Source organism: Saimiri boliviensis, chromosome 11, assembly GCF_048565385.1.
Source record: "Saimiri boliviensis isolate mSaiBol1 chromosome 11, mSaiBol1.pri, whole genome shotgun sequence".
In the NCBI taxonomy this organism is placed as follows: Eukaryota; Metazoa; Chordata; class Mammalia; order Primates; family Cebidae; genus Saimiri; species Saimiri boliviensis.
The window spans coordinates 8,079,579-8,091,917 of record NC_133459.1 but is presented as its reverse complement, the minus strand read 5'-3'; the positions used below and the strand labels follow the sequence as shown (position 1 = coordinate 8,091,917).

General features: G+C 50.4%; 1 long non-coding RNA gene across 1 annotated transcript; it reads right to left on the bottom strand.

The window, feature by feature from the left end:
• Positions 1 to 771: 771 nt before the first annotated feature.
• On the bottom strand, positions 772 to 11,670 carry LOC141580205 (uncharacterized). Its single transcript, XR_012512309.1, has 3 exons — positions 11,482 to 11,670; positions 10,980 to 11,118; positions 772 to 1,447 (listed from the first exon to the last, which is right to left on the bottom strand). It is a non-coding gene; the product is annotated as an uncharacterized LOC141580205 (long non-coding RNA).
• Between the last annotated feature and the right edge of the window lie 669 nt (positions 11,671 to 12,339).

Here is a 12,339-nt window from a genome sequence, read left to right as displayed (position 1 = left end):
CGAGGTGGGTGGATTGCTTGAGCTCTTCTGAGCTCATAGTGAGCAGCCAAGCCACATAGTGAGACTCCATCTCTACAAAAAATTAGCTGGGTATGCCCACATGCACCTGTAGTCCCAGCTACTTGGGAGGCTGAGGTGGGAGGCTGGCTTGACCCCCAGGAGGTGGAGGTTGCAGAGAGCCAAGACTGTGCCACTGCATTCTAGCCTGGGCAACCTGACCCTTCTGAGACAGAGCCAGACCCAGTCTCAAAAAAAAATAATTATCTGTCTATCTATCAATCAGTCATCCATATCTGTCACTTGTTTTCATGGGGTATGTCGCTTCAGGGTCTGTCTGCGGGAGGTGGGGCATTTGGCTGTGCTTTGTGTTCAAAGGGGCATTCAGATAATGTTTAGATCATTACCAGTAAACGGCACAATTATATTGTCTTGGGGGGTTTGTGTGTGTGTGTGTGTGTGTGTGACAGCATTCTGTTTCTAAGTGCTAAGTGTTTTAAAGCACGCATGTTTCTAACCTGTTTTGACATTTCTTCGCTTCGCAAAATCCCAGGTCCCCTAAAATATGGTGGTGGCCTGTGTGTCTCGTGCCCTTGGAGAGACCCTGCCTTGCCATATGCAAGCCATTGTCACATGCAAGCCACTGCCACTTTGTGGGCTGAAGGTCACCTTGCCTTGTACCCAAATGTTGTAAATAGTCTGCTGAAGGCCTCAGAGACATCAGGCTTCCTTCTGTGTAATACATGTGCTTATTTCACCGTAGGGCATGGATCAGGCATAAGTATTTTTTAAAATACAAATTTGGTTTGTCTTCAAAACAGGAGGGCTAAGGTAGGGCTGGCTCGTGATAAAACTGTGAAATGAGCTAAGATTGCCTTTGGTGTTCCTCGGCTGTACTCACCCCTCCAGCCTCCCAGGATCCCTCACAGGCTCGAAGGGGCCCCAGGTGGCCAAGAAGCCTCTGTGTGGCACCTTGACTCAGCCCGGTGGCCTGACAGCCTTGTTTGTGTCACATCTGACCCACGTCTGTCTTCTCCCTTAAACATCTGCAAAGCGCGTTGGGTGCATTTAACGTCTCTCTCTGCAAAGGCACAAGGTCTCTTAGGCATGTCCTGTGGTCTGCAAAACCTTAACTCAAAGGAGGGTGTTCCTGCCAGGGAGAGAAGGTTGGTGAGGGGCCCTGGGTTTCAGCAGACCTACCAGGTGCCCTGCAAACTGCCTCGATGTGCATGTGGCCCTAGATTTGGTTTCATTTTCATACCACTTGGCGGCTTGGCTTCTTTAGGTCCCCAGAGGCCAGAAGTTGCTGCCGTCCCAAGAGGTTCCTCCAAGGCAGGTGGGAGAGACACAGCTCCAGTGAAGCAGCCCTGTTAGTGCCCTTCCCTCTTCCAGCCAGGACTCCGGATGCTGTCCACATGCAGTTTTCTGAGGGCCGTTCTGAGCTTTCTTCCTATTTATAGAAAGACATGGGTGCTGCTGAGTGCACAGCTGACTACAGTGAAAGGAGTGGTGACTGCAAAGATGAGCGAAAACGTGGCAGCGTCCGTCAGAAGGACCCAGGGCTTAGTGCCGGCGTGGCTGGGTAGAGAAGGGGTTCTACTAGTGACAGTGACCTGTACCCGGTGGTCCTCATGTTGGAAGTATTTACATGTTCTACGATCTGGGTGCTTTCCTTTTTTCTTTTTTTTTTTTTTTCCGATGGTGTCTCACTCTATTGCCCAGGCTGGAGTACAGTGGGGCAATCTTGGCTCACTGCAACCTCTGCCTCCCAGTTCAAGCAATTCTCTCACCTCAGCCTCCCGAGTAGCTGGGATTACAGGCACCCACCACCACGCCCAGATAATTTTTGTATTTTTAGTAGAGGCAGGGTTTCACCATGTTGACCAACTCCTGATCTCGAACTCCTGACCTCAAGTGATGCATCTGCTTTGGCCTCCCTAAGTGCTGGGATTACAGATGTGAACCACCATGCACATCCTGCTCTGGGTGCCTTTCTTTCTCTTACTCTTGATCTCTGCTATCCTAAGGATTGACCTTAAATGGGCAGTTCAGGCTGGGTGTGGTGGCTCACACCTGTAATCCCAGCACTTTGGGAGGCCGAGGCAGGCAGATCACAAGGTCAGGAGATTGAGACCATCCTGGCTAACACAGAGAAACCCCGTCTCTACTAAAAATACAAAAAATTAGCTGGATGTGGTGGCATGTGCCTGTAGTCCCAACTACTCAGGAGGCTGAGGCAGGAGAATCGCCTGAAGGCAGGAGGCGGAGGTTGCAGTGAGCCAAGACTGTGCCATTGCACTCCAGCCTGGGCGACTGAGTGAGATTCTATTTAAAAAAAAAAAAAAAGGACAGGCAGTCCGTTCCACCAATGACTGCGCTTCTCCAATGAGAACTCTCTTTACTGAGGATTCCACTGATCCCAGCCTTTCCACAGCCTTCTCCATTCCAGGCTCTCAAAGCCCAGACGTGGAATTCTGCTCAGCCCACCCTTCAGTGGGTGACCCTTTCTTCTATACACCAATTCCTATTTCCTGCTGGCATAGGTTCCTTTTCCTTTTCTTTCTTCTTTTTCAAATATAGACCCATGTAGTGATCTGCCTGAGAACTGAAGTGCTTATGTTAACACTTTCTGAATTGGGAGGGGACAGTTGCTGTCACCCTCCATGGCCCTTTGGCTATAAGAGATGAGCGCTTCCTTAGTACCACTCCCGCTGACATTTCCCTGGGGGCCCAGGATGAACACAGCTTTAGGTTCTGTGTCCTGTTGCTGTTACTGATGGCGCCAACTAATGACGGTGGATGGTGGCCTCTCCCACCCAGTCTGTTTTGTTCCTTTGGCTTCAAGGAGGGGAGGAGTTGCCTTCTTGCCAACTCCTTGGACATAGGAACAAGAAGCCAAAGTAATATGCCCAGGAGGCTGGAGAGCCAGGTTTCTGGAGACAAGAACCAGGCCTTCTGAACCCAGGGAGGCTCCATAGCCATCACTCCTGAATGCTCAGGCGTCTGGTTTGCTGTTGTTATCTGATAGCTTCATTTACTGGATGTGCCACAAGCCAGTATACCAAGACATCCAGGACAGCAGCAGAGAAAGAGTTTAAATTGTAGGGCAGAGACACGAGAAGATGGGAGGAAACCTCAAATCTGCGTCCTGAGGAGTTTGGGTCCAGGGAGTTTAAGGGGTTTGGAGGGGGAAGATGTGGGAGAGTTGGCTGGTGGAAGGGTGCAGGGTAAAATTACAGGGGGCAGAAGCTTTCAGGTGGAAGGTAAGATGAGCACAGGCAGAGGCGGAGTAGCCAATACTGGCTTGTTTGTTTCAATAAATGTTTCTGCAGCACTTACCAGGTGGTAGACTATTTTAGATGCTGAGATCCAGCAGTGGACAAAACTAAGCCGTGCTCACATGGAGCTTACATTCCAGTGGTTGCGGGGGGAGAGAGACAATGAATGGTCAGGCAGAATTCTGTTCTGATGGTAAATATGTGGACAGGCAGGAAAGCAACTGAGCAGGTGGGTGTGATGTGAAAAGTCCTTGTCAATCGGCAGGTATTTGATCAGGTAATGGGATGAAAGGGGGAACAAGCCATGTAGGCATCTAGGGGAGGAACAGTCCTGGCCCGGGACAGCAAATGAAAGGATCTTGATGAGGACCCTGCCTGCAGTGTTCCAAGATCAGCAAGGAGGCTGGAACAGAGAGATAGCTCCTGGATGCTGTGTGGAGAATGGACTTTGGGAAGGAAGGGTCCCGGGAAGCCAGTTAGGAGGCCGGGGCAATCATCCATGCAAGAGAATGATGGTGGGCTGGGCATGGTGGCTCACACCTGTAATCCCAGCACTTTGGGAGGCCAAGGTGAGCAGATCACTGAAGTCCAGGAGTTTGAGACCAGCCTGGGAAACACAGCAAAATCCTATCTTTTTTTTTTTTTTTTTTTTTTTGAGGTGGAATCTTGCTCTGTAGCCAAGGCTGGAGTGTAGTGGCTTGATCTCTGCTCACTGCAATCTCCGCCTCCTGGGTTCAAGCGATTCTTCTGCCTCAACCTCCTGAGTAGCTGGGACTACAGGCACGTGCCACCATGCCTGGCTAATTTTTGTAGTTTTAGTAGAGATGGGGTTTCACCATATTGGCCAGGCTGGTCATCAACTCCTGACCTCATGATCCACCCACCTTGGCATCCCAAAGTGCTGGGATTATAGGCAGGCATAAGCCACCATGCCCAGCTGCAAAATTCTATCTCTTAAAAAAAAATTGGCCATTCATGGTGGCATGCAATTAGCTACTCAGGAGGCTGAGGTGGGAGGATCGGTTAAGCTCTGGTAGCGGAGGTTGCAGATCGCTTGAGCTCTGGAGGCAGAGCTGAGACTGCGACACTGCGCTGCAGCCGGGGCAACAGAGTGAGACCCTGTCTCAAAAAAGAGAAGGATAGTAGCTTAGACAGGAGTAGAAGCGATGAATGTGATGAGAAAAAACAGAGAAGTGTTTGGATCCTGAATGTATTTTACGATGGAGGCAGCAGGCTTTGCTGATGGATTAGATGTGGGCTAAGTCAGGAGCCAAGAATGGCCTGCAAGGTTTTTGGCCAGGCGCTAGAAGGATGGAGTTGGCACCCGTGGAGCTGGGGAAGACTTTAGAGGAGAAGTCTGGGTAGGCAGGACGCAATCAAGACTTTTATATCGGAAACACAACTTTTGAGATTCCTGCCACACATCCACAGGACTTGGAATTGGCAGTTGGCTATCAGAGTTGGAGGTCAGAGAAGTGGTGGCTGCAGATAGTAACTCGGAAGGCATCAGAGTAGAAACGATAGTAAAAACTAGGAGGTGGATGAAACCACCTGGAAAGGGAGTGTGGGTAGAGAAGGGGTCCAAAGACCAGGACATGGGGTCCTCCAACACAAAGAGGGTGCGGGCTGGAGGAGGAACCAGCAGAAGAGACAAAAGGAACGGCCAAGGGAGTAGGTGAGAACCAAGAGGGAGGGGCCTCTGAGAGCCAACGGAGAAAAAAAGGCGTTCTGAAGCTCTGGAAGGACCACTGTGTCAAATTACATTGATGAGCTCAGCAAACAGTTCTTGAAACTGACCATTGGATTTAGCAACATGGAGGTCAGCTTGTGACCTTGATAAGATATGAGTAGAACAAAAGCAAGCTTAAATGCTGCATCTCTAGACCCAGTGCCCAGAAAGGGAAGGATCTCTCAGATCAGGGCTCGTGGGAACAAACTGGGCACTGGGCGGCGCTGGCCGGGCAGCCTTCAGGTTCTGTAGCCCTCAGCGGCTCAGCAGAGGCCTGTTCATTCCACCATAAGTTTCAGCAGCTGCAGGGCCTGGGGACCTGTCCTCTGTCTCCACTGTTTGCAGAGAGATGCCTCCAGGCCTCTGGTCTCTGGGGCCAACGGAATCTAGTTTTAGTCTTTTTTGTTGTTGTTGAGGCGGAGTCTCACTGTCACTCGGGCCAGAGTGGAGCACAATGATGTGATCGTGGCTCACTGTAACTTCCGCCTCCCAGGTTCAAGAAATTCTCCTGCCTCAGTCTTCCAAGTAGCTAGAATTACAGGCGTGTACCAGCATGCCCAGATAATTTTCTTTTTGTATTTTTAGTAGAGACCGGGTTTCACCATCATCAGGCCAGGTTGGTCTCAAACTCCTGACCTCAAATAATCTGCCTGCCTCGGCCTCCCAAAGTACTCGGATTACAGGTGAGAGCCACCGTGCCGGACCACTGGTTCTAGTGTTATTGTGAGCTGCCAGGCTTTTACACCAGCTGTCCAGCACAGGTAACCCATCAGACTTTTCAGAATATTTTGTTAAGACTGTCACACACTGCCCTTCAGATGTCATCCATGTGCTCAGATTCAAGACTGCTGCATTACAATCAAAGCACATTGGCCGGCTTTATATTGAAAGACCTTCTTCAGCCTTCAACTGGTCCAAAGATGATTTGGTGACCAAAGAAGTCTCCATGCTATGTCGCGTTTGCTTGGGGATCCCAAACCACCAGTGTGAATTGTCATGGAGACCCCTACCAATGCCTGCTGTGCTTCATGGAATGAACAGCATTCAAGATTCCTAGAGCAAGGACAGCAAGTGGAGAGCAGTGTTCTGGGCTTTCTCATGAGGCCCCTCCACGTAACCAGTGACAGCGAGCCTTTGCGGGGCGCAGCTCAGGCTTGCAGCTTTCTGAGACTCTGGCTTAATGCAGCAGAGACTTTAGAGCTGTGTTGTGCAATACAGTAGCCGGGTGGGCAAATACAATCAGGAATTGAATGTTAAATTGTATTTATTTAATGAATCAAAATAGTCACATGTTAGGGGCTACCCTATTGGACAGCGACTGGCAGCCTTGGGGTGAGCTGGTGCTCCCAGGGTTCTTTGCCAGGGGGATACTTGGACAGGGAAAACGCCCTTCCCACAATCCTTGGGGATGGAGCTTCAAGTCAGTTTGGTCATTAAAAGGAAATTGGGGCTGAACACAGTGGCCCACACCTGTAATCCCAGCACTTTGGGAGGCTGAGGCAGATGGATCACCTGAGGTCAAGGGTTTGAGACCAGCCTGGCCAACATAGTGAAACCCCATCTCTACTAAAAATACCAAATTTAGCTGTGCATGGTGGTGGGTGCCTGTGATCCCAGCTGCTCAGGAGGCTGAGGCAGGAGAATTGCTTGAACCCAGGAGGTGAAGGTTGTAGTGAGCTGCTGCACTCCAGCCTGGGCGACAGAGTGAGACTCCGTCTCAAAGAAATTTAAAAAATAGCTGGGCACGGTGGCTCACACCTGTAATCCCAACACTCTGGGAGGCTAAGGTGGGTGGATCACATGGGGTCAGAAGTTCGAGACCAGACTGACCAACATGATGATCCCTGGAGGCAGAGGTTGCAGTAGCTGAGATGGTGCCACTGCACCACTCCAGCCTGGGTGAATGAGACTCCGTCTCAAAAAAACAAAAAAAAAGAAAAGAAAGAGAAAAGGAAACAAAGAAAGAAATTTAAAAAAAAAATGTAAAAGAGAACTGGCCCTGTTTTGACTTCAAGCTAGAAAAATGGGACATCCCTATGAGATGTATTTATGAGAGTACACAGGTAGCAAACGGACCTGAGCACATCTCACTTCTCTGGGCTCAAGGTCAGGGAGTTTCCACACATTTTGATGAAAATGCAGGAGTTTCTCTTTGCTGCCTTTGTGAAATGGTGCCCTGTGTGCTCTGCAGAGGCTCAGAGTAGAGGGGAGTGGTTCCCTCCCCGCTTACCCCAGCCTTTGGGGACCAGCAGAGGTCCAAATCCGAGGTCTGTTGCTTACAAAATGCAGCATCTTAGACAGGGACATGGGACTGAAGCTTCTCTGAGGCTCAGTTTATCATCTGCTAAATGGGCACTATACTAGGAATTTTACAGAGCTGTGGGGTGGTCAAAAGAGAAAGACTGTAGAATCCGTTAACGGTGCATAACATATACAACACCGACTCCATCTAACAGCTAAATCATACATCTTTATGTATTAAATATTCCATCTATTGATTGACTATGGATATATCCTAAGAATAAATTGACCCCTCTCTGTCCTCAGTTTGATTAGGAAAAAGGCTGATTTAATGCATGAGCCAAGGAATGGGTTTAGGAAAATAAACTTCTGGAAAATAAACAGAACCTTAAAGCTACATTTGGTTAAAATGTCCCGTCAGCAAAGCAGTAAGTAAACACCTAAAAGTAATTTCCCCTTTGTACGGTATTTTGACTTCTTGGATTTATTTGGCTATTTTTAATCTGGTGGCAATTTTGTCACCAGTCCAACAAATTAAACTGGCCTTCCTTAATGAGAGATGGGGCCTGTTAAGTACTAGGTGGGCTCTCTGGAGCACCTCCAGCCATGTGGCATCACCCCCTGCCCTGCCACACACACACACACACACACACACACACACACACACCCCACATACACACTCCAAACACACACCACACACAAACACAGTGGCCTGCCCACTGCTGTGCCACACACATACACACACACACCACACACACACCACACACCCACACACGAATACGCACATGCATGAATACGTGGCGGCCTGTCCATCACCGCACCAAGCAATTCTCTAATCTCAGGGTGCAATGAAGAAAGTCCCTTCCTCTGAGACTGTTTCCTTCTTCAGGGTGCAGTCTGGGGCCCTGTGTCCCTGTAGTTCTGTCTGAAGCGGGTATAAGAGGCAGGTTGCCTGGCTTCTTGGTGATATGCTGCTGTGGCCACTACAGCCCCTGCAGAGATCCGCCGCAGCCGGAGGATGCCTGACCTTTGTGCTCCCTACTGAGGTTAGATCATCTAAGTTAGCAGAGTTGGTGTTTATCAAGAGTGCTGGGCCGGGCGCGGTGGCTCAAGCCTGTAATCCCAGCACTTTGGGAGGCCGAGGCAGGTGGATCACGAGGTTAAGAGATCGAGACCATCCTGGTCAACATGGTGAAACCCCATCTCTACTAAAAATACAAAAAATTAGCTGGGCATGGTGGCACATGCCTGTAGTCCCAGCTACTCAGGAGGTTGAGGCAGGAGAATTGCCTGAACCCAGGAGGCGGAGATTGTGGTGAGCTGAGATCGCGCCATTGCACTCCAGCCTGGGTAACAAGAGCGAAACTCCATCTCAAAAAAAAAAAAAAAAAAAAAAAAAAAAATGGCACTGAGGCTCTCAGGCAACAAGCTGGGTTTATGACATGTCTTGCAGCCGGTAGGAAGAATGGGATGGTGGCTTTTTTTTTTTTTTTAACTGACATAAATCTACATACCATAAATTTCACCATCTTAAAGAATACAGCTGGGCGCAGTGGCTCATGCCTGTAATCCCAACACTTTGGGAGGCCAAGGCGGACGGATCACGAAGTCAGGAGATCGAGACCATCCTGGCTAACACAGTGAAACCCTGTCTCTACTAAAAAATACAAAAATGCCTGGCGCGGTGGCTCAAGCCTGTAATCCCAGCACTTTGGGAGGCCGAGGCGGGTGGATCACGAGGTCAAGAGATCGAGACCATCCTGGTCAACATGGTGAAACCCCGTCTCTACTAAAAATACTAAAAATTAGCTGGGCATGGCGGTGAGTGCCTGTAATCCCAGCTACTCAGGAGGCTGAGGCAGGAGAATTGCCTGAGCCCAGGAGGCAGAGGCTGCGGTGAGCCGAGGTCACGCCATTGCACTCCAGCCTGGGTAACAAGAGTGAAAAAAAAAGTAATTAAAAAAAAATTACAAAAATTTAGCTGGGTGTGGTGGCACACACTTGTAGTCCCAGCTAATCGGGAGGCTGAGGCAGGAGAATCACTTGAACCCAGGAGGCTGAGGTTGCAGATCGCACCTGAGCAACAGAGCAAGACTCTCAACAACAACAACAAAGTATACAACTCCACAGGTTTTAGTATATTCACAAAGTTGTACAACCATCACCACTAATTCCAGAACATTTTCTTTTTTTTTTTTTTTTGAGACAGAGTCTTGCACTGTCACCCAAGCTGGAGTGCAGTGGCACCATCTCGGCTGACTGCAACGTCCACCTCCCAGGTTCAAGTGATTCTCCTGCCTCAGCCCCCAAGGTAGCTGGGACTACAGGCGTGTGCTACCTTGCCAGGCTAGTTTTTGTGAATTTAGTAGAGATGGGGTTTCACCATGTTGGCCGGGCTGGTCTCAAACTCCTAACCTCAGGTGGTCCCCCCACCTCTGCCTCTGGAAGTGCTGGGATTACAGGCATGAGCCACCATGCCCAATCAGAACATTTTCATCCTTTAATTAATTTATTTTTAAAATTTTTACTTAGTTAATTAAATTAATTAGTTGAGTTTGTTTCAGATTCAGTGGCCTTGATTCCGCAAGCCACAACAGTTAAAAACAAGGATATCAGGGAAGTTTTGGATGGTATCTATGTCTCTGAAAAAGGAACTGTTCAGCAACAAGATGCCGGATGACTCCTAAGACCTCCTTTGTACCCCCAAGCCCCTCTCCCCCTCCCCCCCAGACCTGGGCTTCTGGTCCCTCCTACTCCCTGCGGCAGGAGTGGTGATTTTCCCACTGAAGTGATATCTAAATGATGCAATCAAATACTTATTGATTTGGAACATTTCCTTAAAAACAAAACAAAAAATTAATTAATTAGTTAATTTTTAAAGACAAGATCTCTGTTGTCCAGGCTGAAATGCAGTGGTGTGATCTTGGCTCACTGCAGCCTCAAACTCCTGCCTCAAGTGATCCTCCTGCCTCAGCATCCTGAGTAGCTGGGACTACAGGTGTACACCACCATGTCTGGCTAATTTTTAATTTTTTTTGGTAGAGATCGGGTCTTACTCTGTTGCCCAGGCTGGTCTCAAACTCATCCTCCTTTTTAAATTCTCACTTTTGAACAAGATGGCGCCATGGGCTCGCTGGAGATCCATGCTCCTTGGGTTCCTTGCTGGGCTTTCCCATTGCCTTGGATTGGGATGTTTCTTTCCTAAGCACTTTATTGAGTTCATTTTTCTCCTCCAAGGTAAAAAGCTACTCTCAGAGGGGGAGGTTGGCAGGGCACAGTGGCTCACGCCTGTAATCCCAGCACTTTGGGAGGCCGAGGCGGGTGGATCACTTGCAGTCAGGAGTTCAAGACCAGCCTGGCCAACGTGGTGAAACCCCGTCTCTTGTAAAAACACAGAAATTAGCTGGGCATGATGGCAGGCGCCTGTAGTCCCAGCTACTCAGGAGGCTGAGGCAGGGGAATCACTCGAACCCAGGAGGTGGAGGTTGTGGTGAGTCGACGAGATTGTGCCAACGTACTCCAGCCTGGGTGACAGAGTGAGACTCCGTCTCGGGGGGGAAAAAATGGTGGGAACAGGCTGAGCAGGCAGTCACCACCATGTCTGGGCCTCTGGGCCTCTGTGGTTAAATGCAGGACTCAAGAAAGGCTTCCTGAGGGACCACTGTGCACCGTGTCGGGGGATGTGGGTGTGCTGCGACAAGGGTGGTTACTTGAGGCTTGTCCATGCTACCTACCTCTGTGCCTCCCTTTCTCCAAAGCCCTCTTTGCTGCGGCCTGCAGGTTAAAGGTGTAAGTTACAGATGTGGATATCCTGATGCTGGATGGATTTTAGATGAGATATAGGTGGGTTTGGTGTCCTCACGCCTGGCAGGGCTGGGAAGAAGTGAGACAGAGTTTAGCAGACAGCGAGGCCTTTATAAAACAGTCCTTGTCAACACAAAACTGTTTAAAGGAGAAAAAAAAATGAGGCCTAGACTCGGTGTGGCCTCTCTGGATGGGAAAGTGGATAAGAATCCCAGCTACTTGGGAGGCTGAGGCTGGGGAATCACTTGAACCTGGGAGGTGGAGGTTGCAATGAGCCGAGATCGTGCCATTGCACTCCAGCCTGGGCAACAAAAGCAAAACTCCGTGTAAAAAAAAAACCAGACTTCTCCCTTTCCATGGGCTGCCTCTAGGACCCATCTGCCTCCTTTTATCCCTCTGAGTCTTTGAGGATCTGAGAAGCCCTTCACCTACCTGCCTGGCGGGCGACAGGCACCCTGGGCTGAGAGTGGGTGTGGAAATGCGCCCCCGCAACAGGTGTAGGAAAAGTGGGCCTGACCTGCGGCCATCCACCTGCACCTGGGCGTTCTCGCCTGAGGTTGGCTCACTCCTTCTCTAGGACTGTTCTAGAATCCTGCAGGAGTTTGGAAAACATGAGCTCAGCACAGACACCTCTGGGAATGAGCTCGCCATCCCCACCCCCTGCCCCCACCGTGAGAATGGGGGCATGTCACCCCTGGCCTCCTCTCAGGCCTCCGAGGGTGCCCAAATGTGATTACGCACCAGGGTAGCATTCGCTTCCCTGTCCTCCTCCTGAAGAGTCAGTCGCTTTCTCCTAGTGCAGGAGGAATGAGTCTCCCGTTCTCACCCCAGGGAGGAGAATCCGCCCTTTGGTTTTGCGCAGGTGGAGATCTAGGGGGCGCGGTTCGGAGTTCTAAAAACCATGAGTGTGCGAGGAGGGCTAGTTTCAGATGAAACCGTTTCTGTCCCGTAACAACCCCGAGGGCAGAAACCTTTCCAAAAGGAGGGGGCACAGAGAGACTTTCTGTCCTCTTGATACCGGGACGCAGTGGTCCCGGGGCAGCTTCTCCTGGGAGGGTCGTGGGGCGCACTGGCTGGGATCTATAGTGGTTGGGACAGGAGGGTGGGTGGGGAGCCCCGTCTCCATAGCGACGGGAGGTCTTCGGCTCTGCCCCTGCCCGCGCCCTCCTACCCACCCCAAGGGCGCCCCACCGCGCTCGCAGGGCAGCGTGGAAACGGTGGGAAATGCAGGGCGCGTGCCTCGGGGGCTGCCCCAGCTCCCCGCTGCAGCTCCGCGCTCAGGACCGGCGT